We start from the raw sequence: 27,618 nt of genomic DNA, 5'->3' as shown, positions 1-27,618 counted from the left end.
CTCGTTATTAATAATTGTAAATTTTTCGTTTATTCCTATAGTGTACAGCATAGGGTTGTGTATAGAATAGCATATTGTGTAAAAAATGGCCACCATGGCTTTGCTGGCTCGTGCGCACTCTTTCGTTGAATTTTTCCTCGGCCGTTTTGCGTTGATACAGCGCTTCATTTCGTGCCCGAAAATGCGGGTGGTCGTAGGCTTGTTGGCATAAAGCTTAGACTTAAGAAAAAAACAATCTCTTCATAGTTGAGGAAGTTGAATCACTATTACGACCATATTTTGTTCGAAAATTAAGAACTCTAGCTGCCGGACGTTCGTTATTTTCACAATATTGCTCAAGAATAAAAACTCGCTGTTCCTTCGTGTAGCTCTCCAACTTTAATAAATCTGAACTGTCAGCTGTCACGCTGTCTTTTTTGTTGTTCGTTGGCAACACTTCAACGCAAAAACGGCGCTAAATTCAAATCTTGCGTGAATCTTGCGATCATATTAATTCACGAACTTTTTAATCGACTTAATTGAGGGCGCGAATTTTTTCGCTAGGAAAGTAATAGTTGCTTGTTTTAAAAACACCTGACGCAGCTGTTCTCACTGCGCTACGTCTCACGTAATTGCTTTTGTGGTGTAAATTTTGCGCGTTATAAAGAAAACACACGAAATACGAAAAATACCCGCACGATTACTCATCCGCAGGCCCCAACACCAAAAGTCCCAGCCGTTGCCCGGAGGAATTAACTCTGCTCAACGCCTCGCTCAGCGGCCGTCCGAAATCGACGAGGCATCGGTATTGGCAGTGGTCGCCGCGCAAACTGCGTGCTGCCTTTCCGCGTGAAGCGCCAAGCCAATGCAGTGCATTGGCTACATTGCTACGTTGGCCACGTTGGCTACATTGCAGTGCAATGCATGCATTGAGCAGGAAGACAAACGCCTTGAGCAGAGTTAATTATTCCAAGTGACATGTGCCACCGCAGGCGCGCCTAGTTTAATACGAGTAGTTTTCGTAATTCGAGCGTTATATATATATATATATATATATATATATATATATATATATATATATATATATAGTGTAATGAAGAAGAAGAGCACAAGAACAAGGCCGGGCGAAATTTGAATAATATCTTGCACGGCCATCTACACCAGCTAACCACTGACAACGTAATAGCTACTGACGCTTCTGTTTGCAATGAGAAGGCAGGAGTGGGGATCTTCTCTGAATCTCTTCAATGGTCCTACTCCCATCGCCTTCCCGTCTTCACACCTATATTTCAGTCAGAATTATTTGCGATTATATTAGCATGACGAAAACTCCCCCAAAAAACCAGTGGGCCACCTGCCTCCTCGGTTACGAAGAGACGTTACCCTCGGAACTGCTCAGTGCAACCATTACAATATATATATATATATATATATATATATATATATATATATATATATATATATATATATATATATATATATATGTTGCGGATAAAGTAAATGTGCGAAACAGCACACTGCGAACAGCTGCATCGGGTGCTTTTAAAACGCTGTTACTGCTTTTCTATCGACATTCGCGCGCTCCATTGAGTAATTGACAAGTTCGTAAGGTTAACCTCACCTAATTATCTATAGTTCAATTATTAAAAAAAGGTTCCTCCTCCAGGTGCGGTACGCACGTCATTACTGGCAGAATATCATTGGCTGCGTCCTCGCATATTCTGTAGTTTATGTGCACTAGCTTGGCTGACATTTGCTGGGACACACTGTGTACACAAAAGCGAGCGGCACTTATGGAATGTCGTATACCGATCTTATGACATCGGCATTCCGATATCAAGCTATTCGCGGCCGTCACGTGGCCGTGCCACTTAGGTGAAATGAGAGACGTAACATACTGTCATTTCCCACCGACCACACCGCGAAAAAACAAGTGCGCAAACTCAAAACATTACTGATCAGCCAACGACGCAATCGTCAAGTGATTTCCAAAGGCCGCAAATACGCCATGATCTGCTTTTCTTTTCCTTGTTTTTTCGTGCTCAATAAGGTATCCCAAGCGGGAAAAACGCAGGCTATGAAAGACGGCAACAATATTTTCGGCCTAAGTCGGTCACCTGTAAATTGCATTCTGTGGCTGCATGGCACAGAAATTCCGTTGGGCCGCGTTTAATAACTTCGACAAACCGGACCAATGTTATTTATGTAACTTAATTGCTTCGGGACACAAGACTCCATAAACAAAACAAAACAAATAATATGTTTGTAAAGCACGTCGTCCGTGAACGAAACAAACAGCAGCCTTGTTTTCCTTAACTTCTCGGGCAAATATGAAGCGAAAAAAAAAAAAAAACACTGCCTATAGAGCTTTCACACACCATTTTTTTTTTAATTCTTTCTTGACCTTCACAACCCAGAAAGCAAGAATGGCCATATTTATACACGGCCGTTCCTTTATACGGCCATATTTTTTTTTTTTTAGATGGCACCCCATATTGGTATGTGGGGTCGTATATCCTACGGCCCCGGGGTCTGCCGTGACAGCGGTCCTGTGCGGACAAATTGGACGCCGAAAAAGTTTTCCAGCGCCACGCGCGGTACATCAGCAAGTGGCACGAGGTTTGCCGGTGGCACCATTTCTCGGCATGAAAAGTTGGGCCACTCTCTAGATCGGCGTGAGAAGCAGCCGACCAAAAACAGCGGAAAACCGTTGGCATATACGACGGCTGTTATTATTTTTTTTTCATTTAGCTGTGATCCTCGCGTGTTTTCTTTCAAAACTTTTGAACGTGTTGACACTGTGGCACCTTAAAATTGTCTCAAGCCAACGAATATGAATACACGTACACACACAAATATACGCACGCGTAAGAGCATTTTTTTGTTCTTGTTTTTTTTTTTTTTGAATATACAAAGTTCCGACTCGTGCGAAGACCTGGAGTGGTTAGGAGCTCATGCACCAATAGTCTACCTAACTGTTCGTAAACCAGAACTCGACTGCAGTTAGCGTTCCTTCTAAACCAGCGTTTTGAACTCTGAGCTTCGCAGACGTGCGCAGTTCCGCTAATTTACATTAGTAAAAACAAAACGTGCTTTGTGAAATTGCTAGGCCCTAACAAGGACCTAACTAGGGAACACCGCGAAGGTCGCTCGTCTCGCCCACGCCATTCAACGTGGCAATGCAATGAGCGGACTGACACGAAGAATAGAGGAAACTGGCGGCATACAACACGCAACTTATGCCGACGACATCACCATATGTACCAACACGGGCTCACACAGCGAAAAAGAAGAGAAACTACAGAAAGCGGCCACTTGCGTAAAAAGCTACGCCAAAGAAAGAGCACTAGGGTGCTCGACCGAAAAATCAAAGCTCCTACGAGTGTGGAGAGGAGAGCAAAACCGAACGGTCCCAACCAGTGAACAGCTGCGGCTTGGAGTCTACCTGGAAGGAAGACCGATATCCGAAGAGACAATCATACGAATCCTAGGGATGCGGCTACAGTCAAACCAGCGCTGTTCCCAAAACTTTACGCCACTAAAAGCATCAACACTCCAAGTCGCACGCATGATCACTCGAGTCTCGAACAGATGCCATGGCTTGCGAGACGAAGACACACTCAAGCTAGTTAAAAGCCTGGTGTTCAGCCGAATGACGTACAGCCTCCCTTACCACAGCCACACCAAGAGCGAAATCCAACAGGCGGATCCGATAATACGCAAGGTGTACAAAACTGCGCTCCGACTACCCCCAGACACCTCAACCGAAAACTCCTAGCCCTGGGACTGCAGCACACGCTCGCAGAACTAAGAGAAGCACAAATCACGCCCCCAATGTGCAGACTACAGCGGACAGCCGCAGGCCGAGCTTTCCTCCAGAGACTCGGCTACGTTGAGCAGGTACGGGAAATCTCGAGGACCGAAGCTATCCCCGACGAGTACCGCAGCACGCTTAAAGCAGCACCAATCCTAAGGGACATGGGCCCCAACCTCCATAAAGGTCGCAGGGATACAATGGCCGAATATCTCCAGAAAACTTACGTTCCCCAAAAGAGCACAGTGTATGTAGACGCAGCCGTGTACAGTAGACAAAGCGGAAGCAACAATGCAGTAGCAACTATGGTCGACTCGGCGCTACGTGAGAGAACCAGCGTTTCGCTAAAAGACTGCACGGTAGTCGAGGCTGAAGAAGTGGCCGTTGCTCTAGCGGCAGCGGGGGGCTATCGGATCGGAGAGTCGCTAACAATATTCTCGGACTCGCAAACAGCTGGCGCAACTACTTGCATGTCAGAATGAGTCACCTAGCACTCCGCATACTCTGCTCAGTAGGCTGCGAAAGACAGCAAGAAACTGGCACAGAACGAACATCAAGCGATCGCACACAAGCTGGTATGTGTACCGGGACACACGGGGGGCTGGCAGGGAACCAAGAGGCGGACAGGATAGCTCGAGAGCACACTAATTACCGAGCGTTCAACCTCGACAGCCTTGAGGAACCCACTCCTGTACCCCGAGAGTACTCCACCATTTTCGACAATTACAGAGGCAGCAGGAAGCGGTGCACCCCGCCGCCCAAGTCCCTTAGCAGGGAAGAAGCTGTCACGTGGAGACGACTGCAAACAGGTTCGTAGCCTAATCTTAACGTGCTAAGTAAAATGCACCCCACACTATAAGGACAAATGTCCATGGTGCAATGAGAAACCCACATTATACCACATAACATGGGCACGTCAACAAAGTGACTAGTCCAAATCATGTCACACCTAAGTGCGGAGCAATGGGAAGAACTCCTTTCCAGTGACGGCTGTGAAGACCAGCTAGGCCTAGTGCGGCTTGCACGACGGACAGCAGAAGACAGCGGAACCCTGCACCGAAGACAGCCGACCATTGCGAGAGCACGGACGAAGCAGCGGGTGAAGACCTCCGGGGAAGACACAAGGAGGAAGTCTTCCCTGAAGAATCCGCCCCAGCCGCAGAAGAACACAATTACTAGAGCTCAATAAAGATTTCACTCACTCACTCAGCTGACCGAAAACTGCGCAAACAGTTGGTTTACACGGCGGCATTTAATTGGCATCCTCGCGTGTTTTCTTTCAAAACTTTTGAACGCGTTTACACTGCGCCACTTTAATGTATTCTCAAGCCAACCGATATGAACACACGTACACACGCAAACAAACATACGTGTAAGCGCTTTTATTTTTACAAAGTCCTGACTCGTATGCAAACCTGGAGTGGCTCATGCGTCGATAGTCTACCTAACTGTTCGTAAACCATAACTCCACTGCGGTTAGCGTTCGTTCAAAACTGGTGTTTTCAACTCCGAGTTTCGCAGAGATGCGCAAGTCCGCTAATTTGCTTTAGTAAAAACAAAACGTGCTTCATGAAATCAGTGGGCCCGATGCAACCGCCAGGTTCAAGAAGCGAGCTCTAATCCCTCGTTGTGGGTGTGACACAGGAAATTTTTCGGGCTTTCATCGAAACTTCGTTAACTACGTGAACAAGACACTGTCAAAACTACGTTAGCATACGCTGCGTAATGATAATATTTGCAGTTCACTCCCCGATCAAAGCCAGCTGTAATTTCTATTGAATTAAATTTTAATTGTTTAAAGTTTATTTCAATAGGTGAACGTACGTGTAAACAACGTGTACAGTTTCCAGGCAATCTTTCTTTTTTCTCCGAAATGGACTGTTGGCGGCTGCGGTTATGGGAAGCGATGATGATGATGATGGTGATGCAACCAAGATGTAGAAGCTGCAGCAGCGCTTACCCGACACGGCATTTCAGCGTGCTGTGTTCGAAGTTGCGGGTTCGATTCCGTTCACATTAACCACGCTCATATCGCGCTAATCTTATCCACACCTCCTGTCATACGACATACTGAATGAGCAATGCAGTAGTCGAGCCGTTTTCGAGTGTCCGAGGACAACGGATGGCCGAAGCCATGACCTCTAGTTTATGAGGCACTATCCGCGTCACGTTCTGTGTACTTGGCGGCCCAAGGAGTGATCGCGGGTCGTCGCAGGAGGAAGTGTATAGCAGCAGTCTTCGGCAGGCGATCGAAGCGCTGAGTAATATACTGCTTGCCTAAAGCGTCGGCCCTGTGAAAGGACGGACTCAACCGCCGCTGCGCAATTCTCCCGCAAAAAGCAAATTCAGTGCACCGTCGGCAGCACCTTGACGGCATGCACTTTGTCGGCTTCCGACATGTCTTTGTCTGCTTTTCTGCGAAGAGTCAACACGTCCTAGATGAACGAAACGTGGGATTCCGTGTTCGTCTGAGCTCGCGTCGAAATCTCTTTTCAATTGCGAGCTCATGTACACAAGCTTTTCCAAATGAGCTGAGTTGTATTTCTCTTTGCTAAGGTCCCAACTCGTCAGGTTAGACTTCGTGGGCTTCATAAGACACGTGAGCAGTGCCTTGAGGATGAGAGATTACGTTGGCGAGAAGGAGCGAAGCGTTCCGCCTGTAACGGTTGCCGGACAAGTCAGTACGGGGCCAATCGGTGAATGTCGTGGGTCACGAGGATGCGACAGAACCACTGGTCACGAAGCCCGAGTTGACGCGGACGGAGGGAACGTCGTTGTTCATCACCGGAGGAACCGAGGCGGCACCCTCTGCGGGACCTCCGATGCCGCGTAGTATCTCACTACATCCCCGCACTTGCAGCCTCAACTATTACGTTGTACCAAAGCTACGCCGGCGTAATTGCAAACACTGCGGCAAAAGGTACAGATTAGCACGTAACCACGGTTGCGACCGAACCAGTCCTCGTATTAAGGCGTAAGCCTTCAGTGGCTCATGAGTGTCCGGGCGCCGTCCGTGGTGGACGCAGGAAAGCTGTGATCACCGGCGAGGGGAGCAAGGAGAAGAGGCGCCATGCCAGTAGCGCTGTGCGAGAGGGCGCGGGGGAGAGTGGGGATATGCGCGTGTGGGTGCGCGCACATCGGTGACAAGCCTTGCAGCCCTACGGCTGTGACTGCATCCCATGCTCGCGACCACGGCGGCGTCCGTTCGGAGAACAGTTCAAACGCCAGCAGAGGCAGTCGTAGATAGGCTTTCGCCTATCGCAGTTTAGCACAGTAAAGTGCCCATAGATTTTTTTTTCTTCCCTCTTGCGCCAAGGCACCGACGTCACATTGACAATATTAACGCTCCCTTCCTGGTACACGTGCTCTTCCACTTACGTAGGGTCATCTGATGCTGTATCGTTATGGGTGTGCGAACCGTAGTTTTCAAGCCCGAAACCAATACGAACCGAACAGAACTAGAAGCGAATCGGATTGACTCAAACGCTGAATACGTTTCGAATAGTTTTCGAGTATTGAACCGCAGTTTTCGTTATTACTATAATTGATCTTAGCACCTTAGTATATCCACAGCGTTAGAAGGTTTCTGTCATAACAGTGCACGTTCTCAAGCTTTGTTTACAGAAAGTACAAATGTTACAATAGGATGAAACAAATTTATTAGCACACTCTGGACTGAGTTGAAATATTGAGAGCGGCTTAGCCGGAGAAGTCTGACCCCTTTAGCGACGCCTTGCTCCTCTATACGTAGTATCGCGTGGTTTATTGCTATCTGTGTGAAATTAAACTTTTCTTTTATTTTGCTCCAAGTTTACGCTTCACCGCTTAGAGTTGGTGACTTGAAATATTTGTTTTCAAGAATATTGGTCATTTGATTCGCAGATCAGATCACGTAGAGCAATACCACGGCGCGTTATTCGAAACTTTCGAACATTCGCGAACACCTGTCTTCTGTCGGTGGTATGTAGGGTACACGCCTTCTCTTCGAAATAGCTCCATTATATAGGCGCGACCGTAACGATCGAGGCGTCGTCCCCCCTCCCCCCACCCCCCGAAAAAAACTCGCGGTATCACATTGTCTTATTCCTCTGCAGCGGGCTTCAGCCCCTAAATTTATCGTGACTCCCACGTCTCCACGCAAACGCGACAGTGCCTACCAGCGAACTTCTTTCTTCCTTGTCCTCTTTCCATCCCCCTTCCCACTTCCCCTATGGTAAGCCCGGGGCTTAGCCTACCGTGCTAAGAACGGTCAACCTTCCTGCCTTTCCCTTATGACCTCTCTCTCTCTCTCTCTCTCTCTCGCAACTCGGCCCATTATTTGCTACACATCACAGAGCAGCCGGGAGATCTGCTTCCCAACTCTTTTAATTAACGAGCGCAACCAAACAGTGCAGCCCGTCCAGCGTCTGCCGCCGGGTCCTGGACGCCCAGTTTCATGGAAACGGTCCGCGCAGCAGCGGAGGCATCGCGCGAGCTCCTCGCTCGCGGTGATTTGCATGCACGTGACACACGCAACAGGGCGCACCGTCCTCTATCGCCGGTTCGTTAAGACGCCCATTACAGCCGCGTCACACGGGAGAACGCACCGCGCTAGCCGTTAGCCATGCACGCCACGCGGACCGGGTTAATGAACACGTGATCAGCGACCTTTTAGTGTCAGCGCTGATGGAGCACCGCCGTAGGCTGTGGGGGCGCTGTTGACGCTTGCGATGGAACCTGTGCGACGGACATGCTCCGGGCCGATGGGGGTGAGTGGGCGTCGCCCGCCGTAATTGGAAACTGGCCCTTTTCGGGAAGCTACTCGGAGTTGGCGTCGTGAGGTCAACTGCGGCAGGCTTCGGTGACCATTACGCGGGTGCTGTTGCGTTGAGGAAGCTCGCATACAGGAAGTTTCACTTCCCCGATTCATTTAGCTACGACACTTCGGCGGGACGAGCGTGCTTCCCCAGGCGCTAGAACTCCGTTCCAAGTGTCGATAACGTTGTTTATGCGACAAATGAAAGCAAGAGTGCCTGTGATAAACATTTATTTGTTTTTTTTTTTGCTATTGAAGTTTTATTAGAAATATGCAATACAAACGCACGCACACACGCACAAGCAGAAAAAAAAAAACACTTGCATCCTGTAGTCAACGCGCGTAGCGGCGGGTTCGTGGAACGAAATGCAGAATTGTGGGCATACGGCGTACAACATGTTACATAACGAACTCGAGAAAAATTGCAGCAAGGACGGGAAGCTAATTCGTGCGATCGATAATCAGTGATTAAGCACCCGTATTAAGCTATTAGCTTTGCATCATTCAGAAGACGATTGCAGATTGATGCTGCAATAAATTCTACCAACCTATGCTCATGAGTATTTCTACCGAAACGCAGGTTAAGCTCTTATTAGGAGGGTAGGTTTTCGTATTGCTGAACGCTTTGCGTCTAACCAACCAACTTCAAGAACTTACGAGCGTACGTTTTTGTCCGTCGTCTGAAGAGAAACGAGGGCTGAGTTTTTGGCTGCACACTTCCCTCCCTGAAAATTTGATTGAAGGCAGTTTCAAAATACACGTCATCGCGTCGAGCTAGAGTGAACAGCAAAGTCCCTGGCGTCGTTTCTCTAAATTCGGTGAAGCTCGAAAGATGCGTAAAAGTGGGCTATGCTATACCAGGAAACGTAGTTCGCTGTTTTTTTAAAGGTCGAAGACGGTGAAGAACATTTTTTTCCGGGTCCTTTGTTTTGTTCTTGTTCTTTTTTCTTCTTCTTTTGTTAATTTTTTTTCTCTTTCAGTGATTTTGAAATATCTCGACAATCTGTGCTAAGCCGACGGAAAGTGCACCTGACAAGTCAGAGAGAGAGCTTGACGCTAAACGTCACAGTGACGTCAGCATGTAAGAGAAGCCTGGGTAGCATGTCGCACTTACCGCCGGCAAATGTTGCATCGTACGCGACAAAAAAAAAGAAAGAAAGAAAAAAGGGTCACGTCGCACTGTCACCTTTAATGAAGACACCCCTCCTCAAGCGGTTACGCAAGTCGAGGCACTGTCAGCGAAGCGCGTGTCACATTACTCATTGCGGGTCAGCCCGCCTTATATTGCGCTACACTGCTCTGACAGTGTCCCTCCCTGATACCTCGTAAAACAGGTTAGGCTCGGTTGTCGCATCTATCGGTAAACTCGTTCTACCGACGTGACGACCCCGGCTACGTCGCGCGCTCTGCGATCACGGGGCCACGTGTCACGTATCCACGGCGCCTCTCGAAGCACGGAAGAAACGTCCTATATTGTCTTCCAACACAGGCGCGCGCGCGCGCACGGTAAAACACTTACTCTCACTTCATCACGGAGCGACGGCGAAGTTGTAGCCTGATCTCGACGTTCCTTCGGCATTCCGAGCGTTCCTGAAGAGCAACCAAGAACGGTTGCTCGAGGAGGAACAACGCAGGTTCGCGAGAAGGGGACCGAAAGAACGTCCCCGAAAGAGTGGAACGGAGAGTGCAATTGAGAGGCGGCTCTTTGATGAATCTTGGAGACGTCCGCCTGGTGGCGCAATGCCGGCGTGCTATGCTGTTCAAGGCGGGGACTGATGAGAACATATTGTTTGAGTGCGGGCCGCCCTCTCGACTTGCAACGTTGGATGCACGGGCGTTTTCAGCGGTTCTCGCTGCACCTTACGTACGAAGCAAATTTAGTTGATTCGTGTGCGCTCGGAGTTCTTTGTGCAGTTCTGTCGCAGATTGCAACATTCGTTCGTCGGGCAACCTTCCTAAAAAAGAAGAAGAAGAAAGATTGTTTCTGTGCGTCGCTCACAATGTCACTAACGCTTGGTTTTTCTTTTTCTCTCTCTCTATCTCTCTCTTTCTTTCGCTGCTAAAGTCGACTGCGCGGATAAACCTGCATCGCGGCTGTCATTGAACAGCTTAGTGACTGTGGCGTTGCGTTTTCGACCCCGGCCACGGAGGCCGTATTTTGATGAGGCCTAAATGCAAGAAATTCCAGTGTACTAAGATTTAGGTCCATGTTGTGAACACAAGTTGGTCAAAATTAAACCCGAGTCTCCCCCAACTACGGCGTCGATCACGTTGCAATCCTGGTTTCGGCGCCATAATACCGCAGAATTTGATTTTAATTCCTACAGTCCGGAGGCTTTCGCTAATCCGTTTGTTGTTTTACGCGAATGAATTTCCTGCGCACTGAAAAGCCACAAGAAAGCCTCTTGCCGGCTGATGGATTTGCTAGCGGCCGTCGGTAGTCCTCAGCACAAGAACAAAAAAAAAACGTGGGAAACAAAAGAAAATGAACGATAGAGCCGTGTAGACGGAAGGTTGCCAGGGTAAAGAGAAAGAGGCGCGAATTGCTAAAGGTCACTTCCTCGGTGCCGTAAAGGGCATCGCCAAAGCGAATGAACACTTTCTCAGCTCGACTGTTGCTGGAATTCCTTTCCTCCTACCGGGCAATCCTCTCCGCGATCCAGACAGACGGCGTGGAATTGCCGCGTACGATGGCCCCGTTATGGGCTTCGCGCCTGTCTTCTTCCCGCTGCGTTCGCGGGCGGTGTCTTTCCCCGCGTGGCCTCTTGCTGTGCGGGGAAGACGCGCTTAGAAACGAAAGAAGCAAAAAAAAAAAAAATCCAAGTCATTCCGGCAGTTCCGACGACCGCGCCCCCTCCCGGCCTCCCCGTACACCGACAACCGAGAAAATGGATGTTCCGTACGCTGATGGCGTTGTTCTTTCTTCTACACACGTGAAGGACCGAGCTGGCAAAAAGAAAAAAAATAAAAGTGGCCTCCACTGTATAAGAAACGGGAGGCATAGCGAACTGAACGGCGAAGTTAGGCCTCGTAAAAACCTCCTGTCGTCTTGAAGCCTTCGCGAAACGTCCACGCTTCCATAAACGCCGTCTGCCGAGAGCTTCCTTGTTTGTCGGTCGGCGCATTTGTTTGTCGCTTGTCATATTCTTTTGTGTGTTTTCTTCATCTTTATTTTGTCAATGATTCTAACATCACAATTTCTTGTGCAAGAAGAGTATGTGGATAGACCCGCCGTGGTTGCTCAGCGGCTATGGTGTTGGGCTGCTGAGCACGAGGTCGCGGAATGGAATCCCGGCCACGGCGGCCGCATTTCAACGGGGGCGAAATGCGAAAACACCCGTGGTACTTAGATTTAGGTGCACGTTGAAGAACCCCAAGGTGGCCAAAATTTCCGGAGTCCTCCACTACGACGTGCCCCATAATCAGAAAGTGGTTTTGGCACGTAAAACGCCACAATTTTTTTTTTAATGTAACGTATCAATTGTCCTCGAAAGAATATCATGACGTCGCAGACGAAGCAGGAGAAGGGCTAATAAATGAGCTAGTTGGTAGTAATTCTGGATCCACATTACCATCACGATAGAAAGTAGGCACAAAGCGATTGTTGTACATGCGTCTCCTCCCTGTGTTTCGTGTCTGTGTACCCGTTTTTAACGCGCCGATAGCGTGAATCAACAACAGTTTAATCGCAGACGTCGCACGGAGTGTTACCACGTTCGCTAAGCACGCTCGCTAACCACGTTCGACTTGAACGTTCGCGCGATGCGTCGCCGGCTACGTAGTCACCGACACGCAGGGTCTTCTTTCAATTACAACAGGGCCCACAAATAACACGCGTAAACCTTCATAGCAACGATTGGTCGTTTAACAGATGCACCAGAAGATGACGCCATGAGCGTTGCTACTGTCCTCCGCACTTTCCGCTAACCTGGTCTCCCATGCAATCACTGTAAACATCTCCAATAGTGCATTGCCGCATAGCTGGCGAAAGAGGCATGGGATCTGTAATAAGTATGTTGCAGTACAACGTCTTGCAGTTAACACGGGAGCTATGAAGAATTCGTAAAAAAAAATGGGGTCTAATATTATGAACTATATCCAAATGAGAGCACACAAACTTTGTTTCCTTCTTTTTTTTGATAGACCTAATCCTGGTCGGCATTCCAGGCAGAAACCTCGTGGCTCTGGACTGAGGGCCTTTCCACGTTACCACCGAACATGAAAATAAAGTTTTTTTTTCTCTCTCTCTCTCTCTCCGTGCCGAGGCCACGGGTCGGCGCGAACCTTTGAGTTCTTCAGCAACGCTGCAAAGTTTCGTAATTCACAACACAACCTCGCCTTCCACTGTGCGATATTTCATTCGTGCGCAAGCGCGTGAGACGTATTACGAGACAGTTCCTTTAACTTAAGAACCATATATCAAGCTTACGCAACTAGCAGGGCATGAAAGGTATGGTGGCACGCTATGTTGGGGAGCTTCTGCCGCAAGCCCTATTCGGTTTGTAATTAACAGGCTGCGCGCTGGGCCATATTTAACACGTACTTAGTACTGCAAAACGAAGGGGAATATATAGCGGAAACGTGTCGCACGGGATTGTTCAGCTCCGTTCTGTATTTCCTTCTTTTTCTCCTGTTTTGGTTGTATATAGCCCTGACATTTCCTCGACTTTTCCGTGCCGCGAAGAAAATTAATGACTCTTTCGAGATCGATGCGCTCACGTTCCAGCGAGGAAGTGCTACCGCGAGCTCTCTTTTCGAGCGTGAGCGAGATTAGGGATCAATAAGGAAAAGTTTTAATTACGGCGACTCGTCGACGTTTCGAGGGCGACGGCTTTCGGCGTCCTACACCCAACAGCTGTAAAATTACTCCTCCGCGCCAACGGAACGCAAATCTGCCGGTCGTTATGCTGGCGGCTTTGGTTGTTCGGTTGGCCGCCGAATAAAAGACCCTCGCCATCCGTGGCCCGGCTGCTAATCACCGAAAAACGCGGGTGCGAAGCACTCGAGTCGTGCAAAAATGTTTCCGATTCAAAAACAGTCGTCCTTGTAGACCCACCGGTCCTCCGTTGTCGTGCAGAAGTTTAACGACGCCTATAACTGTCCCCACGAAATGTGTCGCTGCGTTGACTTCTCACGTTGGTTTATAGCTCTATGACAAACTAAAGTGCTCAAGTCTGCTCGCTCATGTGTAGCACTCACTATTGCCTGAGTGATTCGAAAGTCATTTTATTGCCCATTAGCGCCCACTTTACCGGAACTGGTACACTTGTGTTCCGCGTGCCTACCTTTTGAACGGCTGAATTGTGTAGCGTGGTTTGCTGGGCCATTTGGTGCAGGATGACAGTATAGGGGCTTCCGGCACCCATCGACGCGATTACAAGAAACAGAAACGCGCGCGGGACAACGCCAGCGTTGTCCTGTGCGTCAACAGCTGAATAGTTCCTTTCAGCTGTTTCCGTTTATTGTACCCGGAGCGCGTACACATACACACCAAAGCTGGGTGGGATCCACTGTTCAATGTATACCTAAAAAAATTTCTCGCCCCCAACTCAAGCAATACTGCAGAAAACCTGACGAATTCAGATGTGTGCTTGCTTTTCATGTATTTGCGCTCGCCTGCTTTACATATTTGCGTTGTGCTTTTCATAGTGTTTAGTACATATGTTGGGCGCCTGAGAAAGAGTCCGAAGAATCTGTGGCTTCATTTCGAGAAACAGAACACGCATTGAATGTTTGGTGTACTTGATATAGTAGAGCGGGTGTTAGCAGTTACAAATTGGCGCTTTCTTTTCTTTAGTTGTGTTCCAGCATGAACTGAGAGGGCCGTTTTGAGGATGCCGTTTTCTCCCTTGCGCGATGCTCTCGATACAATTGAGAGTGCAGCAAACATGAATCGATGTTGTGATTGTGCCGCGAGAACCGGCTGAAGATGCGGATGAGGAGGCAGGTGACGACCACAACACCGATGCCTTGGACGTCAGCAATTAGTGTAGGTTAGTAAAGCCTTCAACAATGTTCCACGAGAATGGCTTCATTGAAACAGCAATAGTGAGAAGGACATAGCCGCACCCGTGATGTCGGCGTTGCCTTGCCTTCTGAGAGTTACTATATATGCGAAGGTTGTGGGATCGTTGCGAAGCTGCGGCAAGTTGTTTTTTTTTTCATCCACTTTCGTTTTCATTAATTTACCGTTTCTTTAGTTCATTTATTAGGCAGAAGTAATTTCCTCTATGTGCCCCTCGGTGTCACTGTTTGTTGGTTTCATGTGATGTATGTGTATTTGAACGTTCATGGCGGATGGTCACGGTCGCTGCCCCCGGAAAAAAAAAAATTGGAAGACAGCTGCGATGCCAACTTTGTCACGCCCGAGCATCATAAAAAGATTTCGGAAGTGCAACAGGCTACTTTATAGCTCGAAAGAGGGCGGTTCGAAAATTTCATATGAAGAGGTAGGAGTGCACTGACAAGCGTCTTGGCAATCGAAACCCCATGCACCCAGTGTACTAAATGCAGTACACCATTGTAACCTAAGAACCAATCAATATTTCTCGATAATTTTTCGAGGACGTAATATTTGTGTTATTCTTACATGGCGTGCAAAATTTGATGAATATAGCACCGGCAGCTTTATCACAGGTGATAATGCGTTAAGGTGAGGGGCCGGACGAACACCGTATGTGGGGAAAGAAAGGAGCAGTGGTGGAGTTTACTTACTTCACACCACCGAGATAGTCCAGTGGCTACACCGTCGCCCTGCAGCAGCTTGAGGTCGCGGTTCGATCCCGGTCGCGGAGGTCAAATTTCGGCTTCGCTTACATCGATCCCGACGGTGCGTGGGATCCGCCAATTTTTTTGTATGTCTAGATTCGAATGGTGTGCAAGGAACGTCCTGCGGATGTCCGCCCTTTCAGCTCAAACACGAATAGTCGCCGTCCTGAAAGCGATCACCACATCACTATCCTAGGAAACAAAAGGGTTTTCTTATGCGTTCAAATAATAGCTTATAGGCTATTACGTTCACAATTCTTTTCTGAACCTTATTTTGCGTGTTTTCTGTAGCACTAACCTCAGGAACTTTAATTAGTTTAACATGTAACCAGCACCATGCTGATGGACCTCCAAAAAGACATGGTGCGCTAGCGCTCCGTGTCATCCTGTAACTAGCTAGTCCTAAGCGCTGTCTTCTCAGTTGGCCACCCTAGAGCGCATATACCTTCTAAGCAGTGCTGCCAACGCTAGGGAAATTTCGCTAGGTCTAGGGATTCTATGTCTTGCATAGCAAACATTTTCTAAATTTAAGGAAAAGTCCTATGACGAGGAGGGCAAAAAAAAAAAAGAATTCACTGACGCATACGTTACTCCCTTTTGGGAACTTAGAGCACCGCTCTGCACGTGTTTTCAGTTCGCGATATAATGGCTGGCGCGTACAATCTTTCTCGTGCAGCACGTACCAAACGGAACGGTGTGGCGCGTCTGCCTCGCTATTATCGGGAGATCACGAGACGCAGCGCGTGGGTAACGCGCGGGTGCGATTCGCAGCGGCCGCAGCAGACAGAGCTCCGCTCATGCAACGCTTTGTTTCCATAGAGACGACGCACGCTACTCGGGCGCCATATCGCAGCCATCGTGGCTGCACAGCCCGTCTTGCGCGGCACGGTGCTTTCCATCTCACGCTTTCGTTGCAACAACGACGAGAGCGCCCATTGTCGTAGGGAAGTACTACCATCAGTATCGGCGGCGATAACACCCCAGGGAGCGTCACATCGAGCCTTACTCGTAGGGGTTCGCCATCGCCCCTTGCAGGAGCAGTGTCATCCCCGCCACACTCAGTGGCACCGTGGACTGACCTCAGCAGCAGACGCCGCGGAGGAGCGTGGCCCTCCCCACCTCACACCTCGTGCATAGGCGTTCCAGTTACTTTTGTGGCTGAATATATATGACAACGTTTTGTTAAGAAAGTAATTGGGACGCCATTGCATTTCTCCTCAAAGTTCGAGAATCAGTATCTCAAATCTAGTGTCACCCTGAGAATGCGTTCTAAGTGGATCGGCCTCGCAAACTCCAAGGCTAGAATGCGTAAATTGCAATATGAGCTACAAAGTAAAGGTTTAACAACCTAATTAGTGAATTTTTGTTGATTAGTCGATTATGCATTTCAGTTTTTTGTGCAAGTAATGTGGCCTCTTCGAGTAGGCCCGTTCGTGACTAGAATTGTGCTATCAGCTACAGGCGACCTTTGAAGATGTTTGAAAGTGCCCTCTGAGAAACCCGGTATACCAAGAGCTGAGCCCAACTAGGCGGTCCAGGCACTGCGTAGCCGAGAGTGCACTCAACTTTACCGTCCATAGGCAGAACAGACTCACATTGCAGAGTACCGGGGGTCACGTGTTTTGGTGAGTTTCGGCATAGGGAAGGGGGTAAGCGAGCAAGCGTGGTGCTGCTAGGTCGGATCAGAGCACGTAAGCAAAATTCATTGCACATTCTTTATATTGGTATTGTGAAGGGACACACACCCTTTCTGACATTGCTACATAATGTAATCCGGCGTAGTCCGAGGCCAGCTTCCTTACAGTTCAAACAAGGTTCCGTGCCAGTCTGCTCAGATTGCTGTTCAAATTTGTTTTGCATGTGGAGCGAATGTAAACGTGCTCGTGTGTTGTTCTGGGAATGTAGCTTCAACCAGGAAGCTGTGTTGTCAGCACTGGTAACTCTGGGTTAGCGCGGCTTGCACTGCAACATCATTATTCAAATTTATAAATCAAGCTTGCCACCAAATTAAAATTGTACAATTTCGGCATACTTGCATACGAAAAAATATATCTTTAAAATAAAAGGATATTGGCAATCTTAGCAAGTGTATATTACAAAAACTTAGGGAGATCCAGGGTATTTCTTTATACAATTTAAGGGGAAACTATCTTCCGAGGATGGCGGTACTGCTTGCAAGTGACCGAGAAGAGCACAGCTTCCATGCGCTAATCATCGCTGCGAGCGTGTTTCAGTCGTGCCTGCTGGTTCCGAACTGACCGACGTCGCTCAGCCGGTCTCTACTGGGTTTCGTCTCCTGACTGTATTTCTCTTTTACGGTTGTCCGGTTATCCTGGTTGGTTAATTTACCTGCGTATTAGATACGCGTACTGGTGTACAAGGCCCCCCAAGGGTCGGTCTGATTGGAACTCACGTGAGCTGCAATGCCTTGTCCGCGACTTTTTTTTTTCTTGTTCTTACTGGACGCGCAAAATTCGCTACATTGATCGAGACACATTTGTCTGAACATGGCGGCGCGCATCGTCCTCTAGCAGGTTGCTGCCGAAATGATGTGCCGCACGCCTTCGCGTCTTTCGTCAGCAGTTTTGACACTCTGGAACTTCACAACGTCCCCCGGGGCCCTGTGACGTAAAACTGTTCCGACCTGTTTCTATTTCAGTCTCCCGACGTCGAATTTACGTAAACCCGGACGCAAGCATCGGGCGGTGACCCGCAGCTTTGCTTGAACCGCCCCGTAGAACTGTGCCCCGTCTTGTTTGTCACTTTTGTTTCCTTTCAAAGCAAATAACGTTGCCTACTTTGACAGGTTTTTCTTATCTAATCGGCTGACAAGATGCGAGGAGCACACAGAAGGGAGAGGGTTTCGTTTGTGCTGACCTGGAGCAGTGAAAGTAGATAAACCTGACGATCTTTCCTGACGTCGCATGACAGACAAGCGAAATGAAGCGGGAGGGGGGGGAAGGGGGAGGTGAGGTAGCCAGAAATCTGTATGACCAATCGTGGAGGGCTGATTGCAGAAATGAAATAGAAACAGTTTCGAATAGCTTCATAAGGTGCAGCGCCCCACCATGCATCTCTCTCATTGCCGACCTTTAACCCTCGGGCTGGTCGTTCCCTTTCCTTTGTCCCAAAGCCAGTGGTGCCTTGACATCCCTATCTTACATTACGCAGACTCGTGCTAAACTTCCCGTGCTCTCTGCGAGCTTCACCTGCTGCACCTAATCTGGTCGCTATGGCCACGCATTAATCGCTATGGGGCTTGCATTCCTACAATCTGCACTTATTACATTTCTTTTTTTGTGTGTGTAATTTGGAAAACGAACCGTATACTCGCCATTAGTCTGCAAAGTTGTTTACTGCATTTTTCTTCTAATTTCGGTATGCGTAGCAATTTCTTGTCCAAGTAATATCTGTTTCTTTCTCAGAAACCCAGCTCGAGCACGAAGATCGCGCTCTCTGTTCACAAGCTATTTGTAAATTTCTATGTCTATTTCTACTTATTCCCATTTCTAAACACAAGGCGTGTGTCGGGAACAGCATTGAAAATGCATGGGTGATTTGGAACATTAAGGCTGCACTGTTCTTAAGCAAACTTTTTTCCTCGGGAGCTCGTATCTGTAGGATTGGAACCACGAAATGTGAATATAAACAAATGTGTGTATATATATATATATATATATATATATATATATATATATATATATATATATATATATATATATATATATGAACAGAGAAATTTTTTTTCTCAGCAGTCACCACCTTTAAGCCGACCTTGATAAACTTTGATGCATCGAAAAAAAAGTTTATGCATATCGTTAGCAGTGAGGTTATTATCACGGGACAGTTTTTCAGCCCTGCCCACAAGGCTGCGGCAAGATCGAAGATGATGAAGGCGCGCCTAGCGTCCTGAGCCGATTGGCAATATTGATACATGATGCAAATACCCAATCTAAATATATCGTTCACCTCTCCACACCTCTCTACAATATATTTAATTTGAGCCATCAAAGAAACAAATTCCTGAAAAATTGCAAACTCCAAAGAAATGCAAATATTGTTAGTACATTTCTGTAACTGAGCAATAACAAATATTAATATATATATATATATATATATATATATATATAGCACCGACGATCACAATATTCCCTAATGCGAATTTTCAGCGCAGGTCTTTAGGTGTTTTGAATTCACGATACATCGCGGCAAAGAATTTGATTCTCAACGACACAGTCCAATTGGCGACGGTGCTGAACCTCTGCTCGGGCAGCTCGTTTAGCAGCAGCGGCGGACAAAGCATTTGCAATGGTTTCGTCGCTCATTGCTCAGATAGAAAGCGTGAACACGGGAGTGCATTCTCTAGCGGCGGCGCAGGTGAAGTTGCGCATGCGCCGTGAGTCCGAAGGCCACCACTGCGCTCTGTTTCCGTATGTGGGATCGGTGTGGGCGCGCTCGAGGCACGCCTGCCCGCCGCTCTAGAGCACGTCTCGTGCGCCACTGCGATTTCCTCCTCACCCTTTGGCCGTACTCTCCTCCTCCGCTTCCCTCCTCATGTTTCCACTGCACCCTCCTCCTCCGCTTTCCTCCTCGCGCTCTGCTCGCTCTCGCCGTCTCTCATCCCCCGCTGCACTCCGCGTTCCCTCTCTCATCCTTCGCTGGACTCGTTCGCTCGGTTACGCCGAGGGACGCCGACGCTCAACGCAGAAGCTGGCGCCTAAGAGGTGCGGTCTAAAATGTCTAAACTGGAACTACTGACACATGTTAAAGGGGAAGAAGTTCGTGCTTTTTTGCAGTATACCAAAATACGCTGGTACTAATTTGTGAGTAGGACTCTTGTAAAACCATAGTAGCATTGTAAGAAATGGAAATAAAGCGGTAGCGTGTATATTAAATTTTTTTCCGGTTTAGATGCTTTAACAGGTGCGCAAACATCTGCAGCACGCATTAACAAAACTACAATTTCTGTCTCTCTCTCTTTCTCTGTCTCTTTCTCTCTCTCTCTCTGTCTAACCGATGCTGCTTAGAGAACTGCTATCTCTCTTTCATTGGTGCAGAGCCAGAATTTTGAAACTATAGACTGCAGTCTTTTCTTTTAGATATCGACTTATGTCAATTTTTGTGAAAAGAAATTGACACCCTAAACGAAAAATTGGGCTGGATACTGTCGTTAGAATAGAAGTTGCGGTTCTTAGCAGACAATAAGGGGGAAAATGATTCCGCCGGTATTAGTAAATTTGACCTTCTACATACCGAAAACACTACACTTATCGCAAGAATAGCCTTTGGTATGACGGAAGAGGATCAGAAAGAAAAGTCAAGCTTTTATCAAAGAAAAGTGAATTTTCCAAGGCGACGCCGCACAGAATTTCTCGCACCAGGAAGCCTAGACGTCATGGACTTTGACGGTGTGTGACAGGTGCCAGGTAAATGTTTAAGGGTAAAATTAGGGTGCACTGCATTCTGAAGGAGCCACAAATGGAACATGACACGTAGCAAGGAACTTATGCTTAAGCCCTAGCGGCCCACACAATTTAAATAAATAAAGTGTAATTACTAACAAACAAACATACTGACAGCCGTGCATTGTTCATCGTTTTTCTTTCTGGTCACCGTTGTTTTCGCCGCCTCACCGCAATTACAGTGTTTTCGCCCTGGGCGCAACACGCCGCCTTCATGAATCGAAACCTTCCCGAATGTCGTCACCGATTCCATAGAGAGAACGTATTGTCCAATCAGAGAGCGCACGTGACGCAAATGGTAGCGCAAATTTAGCACCAATGAGACCACCAACAACGAACTTGGTATATCTGATGAGCCATGTATAAATAGCCGATAGAAATAGCAGAGACCACGTTTTGACGACAGGCGACTTCACTCGCCGCTACAGTTGTTGCTGCGAGTGCCCGTTAATTTTTTTTTCCTTTGTTTCCTTTTTGTCTCCCAGTCACCGATTCGTCCAATAAATTCGTGACCCACGGTTTTCGTACTGCGTGGTTCTTCACCGTCACTGCAACGTGGCAATACTTTGTACTCCTTGACCTCACACTGACGTACCGGCCCTGGGGATCTGGAGCGAAATCATTAAAAAAAAATATTACCCTTGACCTTTATTTTCTCTGGCCTAATCTAGCCGTTACCGCGAGAAAAAGAAAGCTAACGTAAGATTTTCAGAAAATATTTTATCAGTGTAAACTGATTTAGTGCTTCTCTTTCTTGTCCTCTCGAATTCGCCAAACTTCATTAAAATCGGCTCGGAGGTTGTGTACTGCGAGTACGCTTGTCCTCATTTCTTTTTTCTTACGTCCCTTCTCCCTGCTTCGCGCTGTACCACACAATGTAAAATTCGAAAGCAACTAGCCCAAAGCATCACACTTCTACGGTACTGGGAATATTTCGGCGTCTAACCCTCATTTTAACAGGAGTATTTCGAGCTGGCCCCGAAGAAAAGCTCTCTGCACGGCTTCACTCGAACACGCGCGAGCACCGTTGCGCCAGTGTTTCAGCGATGCCGTGCTCTCTCCTCTTAGCACCCTGCAAAGCACTCCGACATGTCCGTGCGACGCCGTCTGTCTTCCGCGGCCACGCATTGGAAACCCCCTGGATGTGTAAAAATGTGACCCGAATACGTCTAAAAGACGTCTGCCCAACGAGCGACCATTTGGTCATTTGGCAGACGTCGTTTAGACGTATTCAGCTTGTCTCACGGGTTCCTACGTTTCTGCGGAGGATTTCTATGTGACATTAAATAGATGTTGTTTCAATGAAGGGGTAAGTACAATATACGAGCCACAGTATGGCCTTGGCAGCAGTTCTGTTAAATAACGCAAGCCATTCAGGTCTAGTAAGACGACTACCGATGCTAATTTTTTTTTTTTGCTGAAACTCAGAACTCATGCATTGCCAATGAAAAATAAATGTGCCAGAGTAAACATTCATGTTTTCTAAATGACAAATCAAAACGACGCTTCCGGTGTTTCTGCCTGGATCTCATACTTTCACAACTTCTCGCAAAAATGTTTCCTGACTTCGGGCGTCCATCATAGATAAAGTTCAAAGGCATTCAAATTTTAGTGTATTGCGCAATGTCACATGCCGCGTTTTACGTGATAAGTAATGCTTCAAATGCCCTTGAATATTTATTATATAACTTTACGGAAAGAAAAGGGAAACGTTACGGCAGTGCAAGCCTCAGTAACGCGTTTCGGGGGCCTATGTGCGAAAATACGTATTTGAGAGATGGTAAGGATTTGGAGTCATCAACAGCGTGTCACGTTTTCGCTCCTACAAGTTCTTCCATAAATGTTTTCTCCAACAGCAACTTGGAGAGTTAACGCGCAAAGCTACTTTTATCCCACATCTGTCCGTGCATACCATGACGCCCGATTATCCTACTTGAGGAGGTGATCATATATCGCAGATAAAAATAAAGGCGCCTCAGCAAGAAATGTGGAATTTCACACTGTCAACTTCAGCTTGCTCATTCAGATTTTCACATTGAATTCAGCGTAAATATTGTCCTTTCTACTCTGTGGCATTTGTTCATCTAGTATATTATGAATAGGTTTATGAACACTGCTACAGCCCTGGGCAACGCACGTCTCCCTCTGTGTCTATTGTAAGCGTACGTTTGTTGCATTTGTCAGTTTTAGAAAGTTTAGTAATTGAACTTATTATTAATTCACGAAAAACTTGCACAACAGTAGCTCCATAGCTAAATATTTTCAAAATAAGTGGGAAGCTGTAGAAGAGACCGAGAGGTAAAATAAAACCGCCTTCCTTGCATTCATCAGTCGACTCAATGAAACATTTAATATTTTCGCTCTTAAGAGCGTATCCTAAATTATCGACATTCATATCGCGCTGGAATGTCCGCTCTCGTCGCTTGAAATTTACATCGCGTCTACGTTGAAAGTGAGAGCAACAGCGCAAAAATTAGAACACGCACGATTGAAGAAACGCCAGGGCATAAAAGCATGCAAGGCACAACTGCTTATGCACCAGTGAAAGTTAATCATCGGAATGTACCCCGCGTGTCCTCTGCCAAATTTTCGCGCTATTTTCTCTCTCCGTTGATTCGTTCCAACTCCCTCAGCAGTCATTCTCAGTGAATCACATTTACGTCGATGCGATCGTTCGCGATCGCATCGAAACCACGAGGGTGTCGAGACAATTACGCATTGTCGGACGCGAAAGGCAACGAGAAAGCGCTTACCTCGTCAGGGTGACGAATACATCGATCAACCGAGAGACACAGTTCGTGATTCGCAGTCCCAAACTCTTTTCTTGCAATATGCTTGACCCGAGTCTTCAAAAAAGTAGAGATCGTGACGTCACAAGTTCGCGCCCTTTATTAGCCGGAAAGCTCCAGTTCCGGGCAACTTGAAAGCCGTCTGCTATCTGTTATCGAAGTACTTCTGCTCCTTCTCGTATTGCCACGACACACTTTCCCGTCGGAAGTCCTCTGGTCGAGCTTTTTTTCCCCTTACATCCAAGACGAGTTTGAGCGAAAATGATATTGGAACCTCCTCTTCTATGCGCGGATGAGTTTCGGCGACTTCCGCTATCAAAGCTCAGTGATGGGAAGACGCCGAGGAGCAGACGTCGATGCGAGCGCGTCGCCTACAAAGTTACCGCTCGCGCTCCCTAGCGCTTTCACGCGCCTACATTGCCAGCCGCGATCTACTTGATGCTTCGGGAAGTGTTCGGGCCAAGAGCGCTAGATTGGCGGCGGAGGGGGAAATAAAGCGAGAGAGAAGCTATTGTGGGATTATGGACCAATGGGGCGCTCCGGAGATGGAGCGGCTGCAACGCCATCCTGCGGTAGCCGCTGCAGAAGTTCGCCGACGCTCGATCGCGCGCTCGTTTGAACCACGCGTACGCCTGACACTGTGTTCATAGACGGCTACGACACTTTAGTACATTGCTGCACCTTCAAGGTTTCAAGATAAGTGCTCACGATGAGCAATGTAAGAAAGCCCGTAGCAGGTGAGGACTAAGGTTGTATGTTTGGGATGCATCAGCAGGCATTAATGCGCGTATGAGTTTAGCAAATTAATAGAGTTTGATAAGTCAATGTTATCGGGCTCGGGAAGCAAGTCGTTAACTTTTCTTTAGCTCGCCTACAAGAAACGAGCCCGCGATACCATCTATCTTATCTCCGAGACACCAGCGGAGTGGCGCAGGCCTCACCAAATGTGTTCTGCATCTTCTATATCATCTTCATACGACAAATATGAGCCCCCTCATGTACAAGGGGCATATGTCTCAGACTTTGAGCGCATTGTCTGTCGTATAGCCCTTATTTCGGCATGACTTGCCTAAAACCATTCTGATTGCGCACATTTTGCTGTTAAGAACTGCTCCGGGAAATGCGCAGATGATATTCAAATGACAGCTGACGTCTACCGGCAATTGGTCCTAGTGGCGTAAAACTCGGGCATTGTGGTTTGCCTAATTTACAGTGCAGCTTCCTTCGCTAACACTGCTGGCCACGGGGGGGCGGGGGGGGGGGGGGCTGCGCGGCGTAGCGCTGCGTTGCAAAATAATTTATGCCCCAATGGTGAACAAGGGTGTAAACATGTTTTACACTTCGCTGCCTGCCGTCGGCTTGGAATAATTTAGGAACAGAAAATAAAAGAATTGGATATCCAATTGCCGCATAGAACCTAGGTGTCGCAGCTCAGAAGACCGTTGCTCTAACCATTTCACCAAAGTAACACGCACCCTCGGTTGTGTCTACGCTAACTAGCTTGTTGAGATTATCTGTGCGTTCAGCACTCCGCAAATGCGGTTGCACGTGAGCGCAAGTGTATGCCCGCGCACGCAACAGTTTACACTAGGTCAAAGAAGTAGAAACGAAATGGTTGAACAATAGTAAACTTTACAGTAAATACGGGTGAAAATCCCTCTGTAACTCACACTCTTACACCCTTGTTGGATTTAAGAGTGTAGGTTATAGACAAACTTACAATCTCATTCACATTTAAATGAAACCATTTATTTTAGAGAGTGCCACTGCTTCTTGCGTGCCGTATTTCTCTTACATACACGTCCCTAGCATTCTTCCCTAGATAAGCATTAAGCATTGCCTTCGTTCTGGTGGCATCACTCCATCGACGTTTTACAGTACGCGTTCGTTTGCACTGCTGTGTGTGCGTTTCGGCAAACCTTTGAACGCTGTAGCCCATAAACTTAAGCTTTGCCTGACGTTAAAGTTGGGACCTGTAGCGTTGCATATACATTGTATGAGACTACATGTTGCATATGATTACAATGACGATAATTGTGTGCATCGCGCGTGATATTATAGCATTTGATTACCGCTTCATGAAAGGATCGCGTCACATAGAAGTCAAGTTGTGCGGTCGTTAAGCGTAATATCATTTTTTGTCTCGTTCCAGCGCAGTTTAACCTAATTTCGCTGCAATATTAAACTGTCGACCTCCGCGCCTGGTATGTTCTCTAAACTTGCAATGTTTGAAACATTCTAAATTAACCATGTTCTTTTTGTGAACAATCTCTACGACGGACTGCATTATTACTGTCGTAACTACACGTTCGAATAAACATTTATTTATTTATTTATTTATTTGTCTATTTATTTATTTATTTATTTATTTATTTATTTATTTATTTATTGTAATTTTTAGTAACATCGTGGCCTGGCGCCACCAGTTCCGGAATAGTTAACTCCAGTGATGGACGAATACATCTTCCAATGCTTTTTCCTTTCTTTTTATTTGGGGGGGCGGAGGAGGAGTTGAGGTGAATAATGATGATGATGATGAAAAACGTTTATTTGCTCTATTTTACAGCGGTTTTTGCAGCTTCAGATGGATTCTTCCATCTTATCTTCAGGGTCGGTTCCCCTAGTGCAGGGCTCCGCTGAGGGTGGCTAAGGCAGTTCTCCATCGACTAAGCGCACACCGCAGCCTCCGGTCTCCTGTTTTCTTCTACTTAACTAGTGGCCAAAGATGGAAAGCTTTGCCCCTAAAAAGGTACGCTATCCTAAAAGTTTGCACGGAAAATCTCAAATGAAGAAAGAGAAAACAAAACAACAAGACACTACAGATGGAAGCAAGTTTCACGAGATCACGAGGCAAAATAAGAAAACAAGAGTATGAAAGGGCAAAGGCAGAAACAAAAGCATGGAAATAATCTGCCTTGGGGACTTCCGAAAACAAGATAAAAATAAAGGAAATACATTTCTGCCCACAAGAACACGACAGCGAGAAACCCTCCAGAGCGTTCTCACCGACGCAATGGGTATTACCAAGTATAGTAGGCATCAGCTCTCGACTTGCTCTCTTAAACTTTCCTCTACTTTCCCTGACTTAGTGCTCAGATTTGCCTCCGGGTTAACCTCTCTGCCTCTCATTTATCCATCTCTGTCTCCACCTCCATCGCTTTGCGCGCCGTTTCTCTTGACCGAAGGAGAGGGGCGGTATCGTGGAGAGGGGGTCGGACCAGGCGCCAACTGCTTTCTAAGCAAGACAAAAGAAGAAAACGCCTATCTAAAGCATTGAGACGACTGTGAGGCCCGCTTCGGGACTGTCTGGTTAGCCGCTGGACCACGTCGTCGGCACACGATAAACCAATATCCCTACGTTGTGAGCGAACGCGCAAGGGCCTTGTGAGCGCCGCGATGACCCGAAGTCCGCACCTCTTTCCCGCGGTTCTTGTCTTCAGGGAAATAGATAGGGGAATGTCGATGACGATGGGGCTGTGCATTTTTCTCTGTCAGCTTTGTGGGAAACAGGGAGGTGCAGTGCTCAAGCGATTTCCCGTAGTAGAACGTGTTCTGTCTTTTTTCTCACCTGCTTGTCTTTTGATCGTAAGAGACAAGCAGGCATATCGTGAAACAAATACCATGCGTTACACCATAGTCGCTCATCAAGCTGCAGAGCGGTCGTGTTTTGCGACAGTTGTGACGATAGATGCAAAATGACTTAAACCCCACATGTTGATGCGGGAGTGAATACGGGTGTAACTCGCAACCTCACACTCTTTTCGAAGCTAAGAGTGTGACTTATAGACAGAGCTGAAAGACTCCCGTCAGTGCAGAGTGGGCGCTCATAGGGTGGAAGGCCGTATAGCCTGCGCAGTCACCCACGCTCACACACGCGCATATATATATATATATATATATATATATATATATATATATATATATATATATATATATATATATATATATATATATAGTCATATTATCAGAAGCCAACAAACACTGACACCAAGGACAACATAGGTGAAATTA

The 27,618-nt window shown here is 47.3% G+C and overlaps 1 pseudogene; it reads right to left on the bottom strand.

The window, feature by feature from the left end:
- LOC142591023 (allatostatin-A receptor pseudogene) overlaps window positions 1-23,975 on the bottom strand; it is an 88,848-nt pseudogene extending 64,873 nt beyond the window's left edge.
- Between the last annotated feature and the right edge of the window lie 3,643 nt (window positions 23,976-27,618).

This window comes from Dermacentor variabilis, chromosome 8, assembly GCF_050947875.1.
Source record: "Dermacentor variabilis isolate Ectoservices chromosome 8, ASM5094787v1, whole genome shotgun sequence".
In the NCBI taxonomy this organism is placed as follows: Eukaryota; Metazoa; Arthropoda; class Arachnida; order Ixodida; family Ixodidae; genus Dermacentor; species Dermacentor variabilis.
Note: the sequence above shows the minus strand (reverse complement) of the source record. Positions and strands in the feature narration are given on the sequence as shown.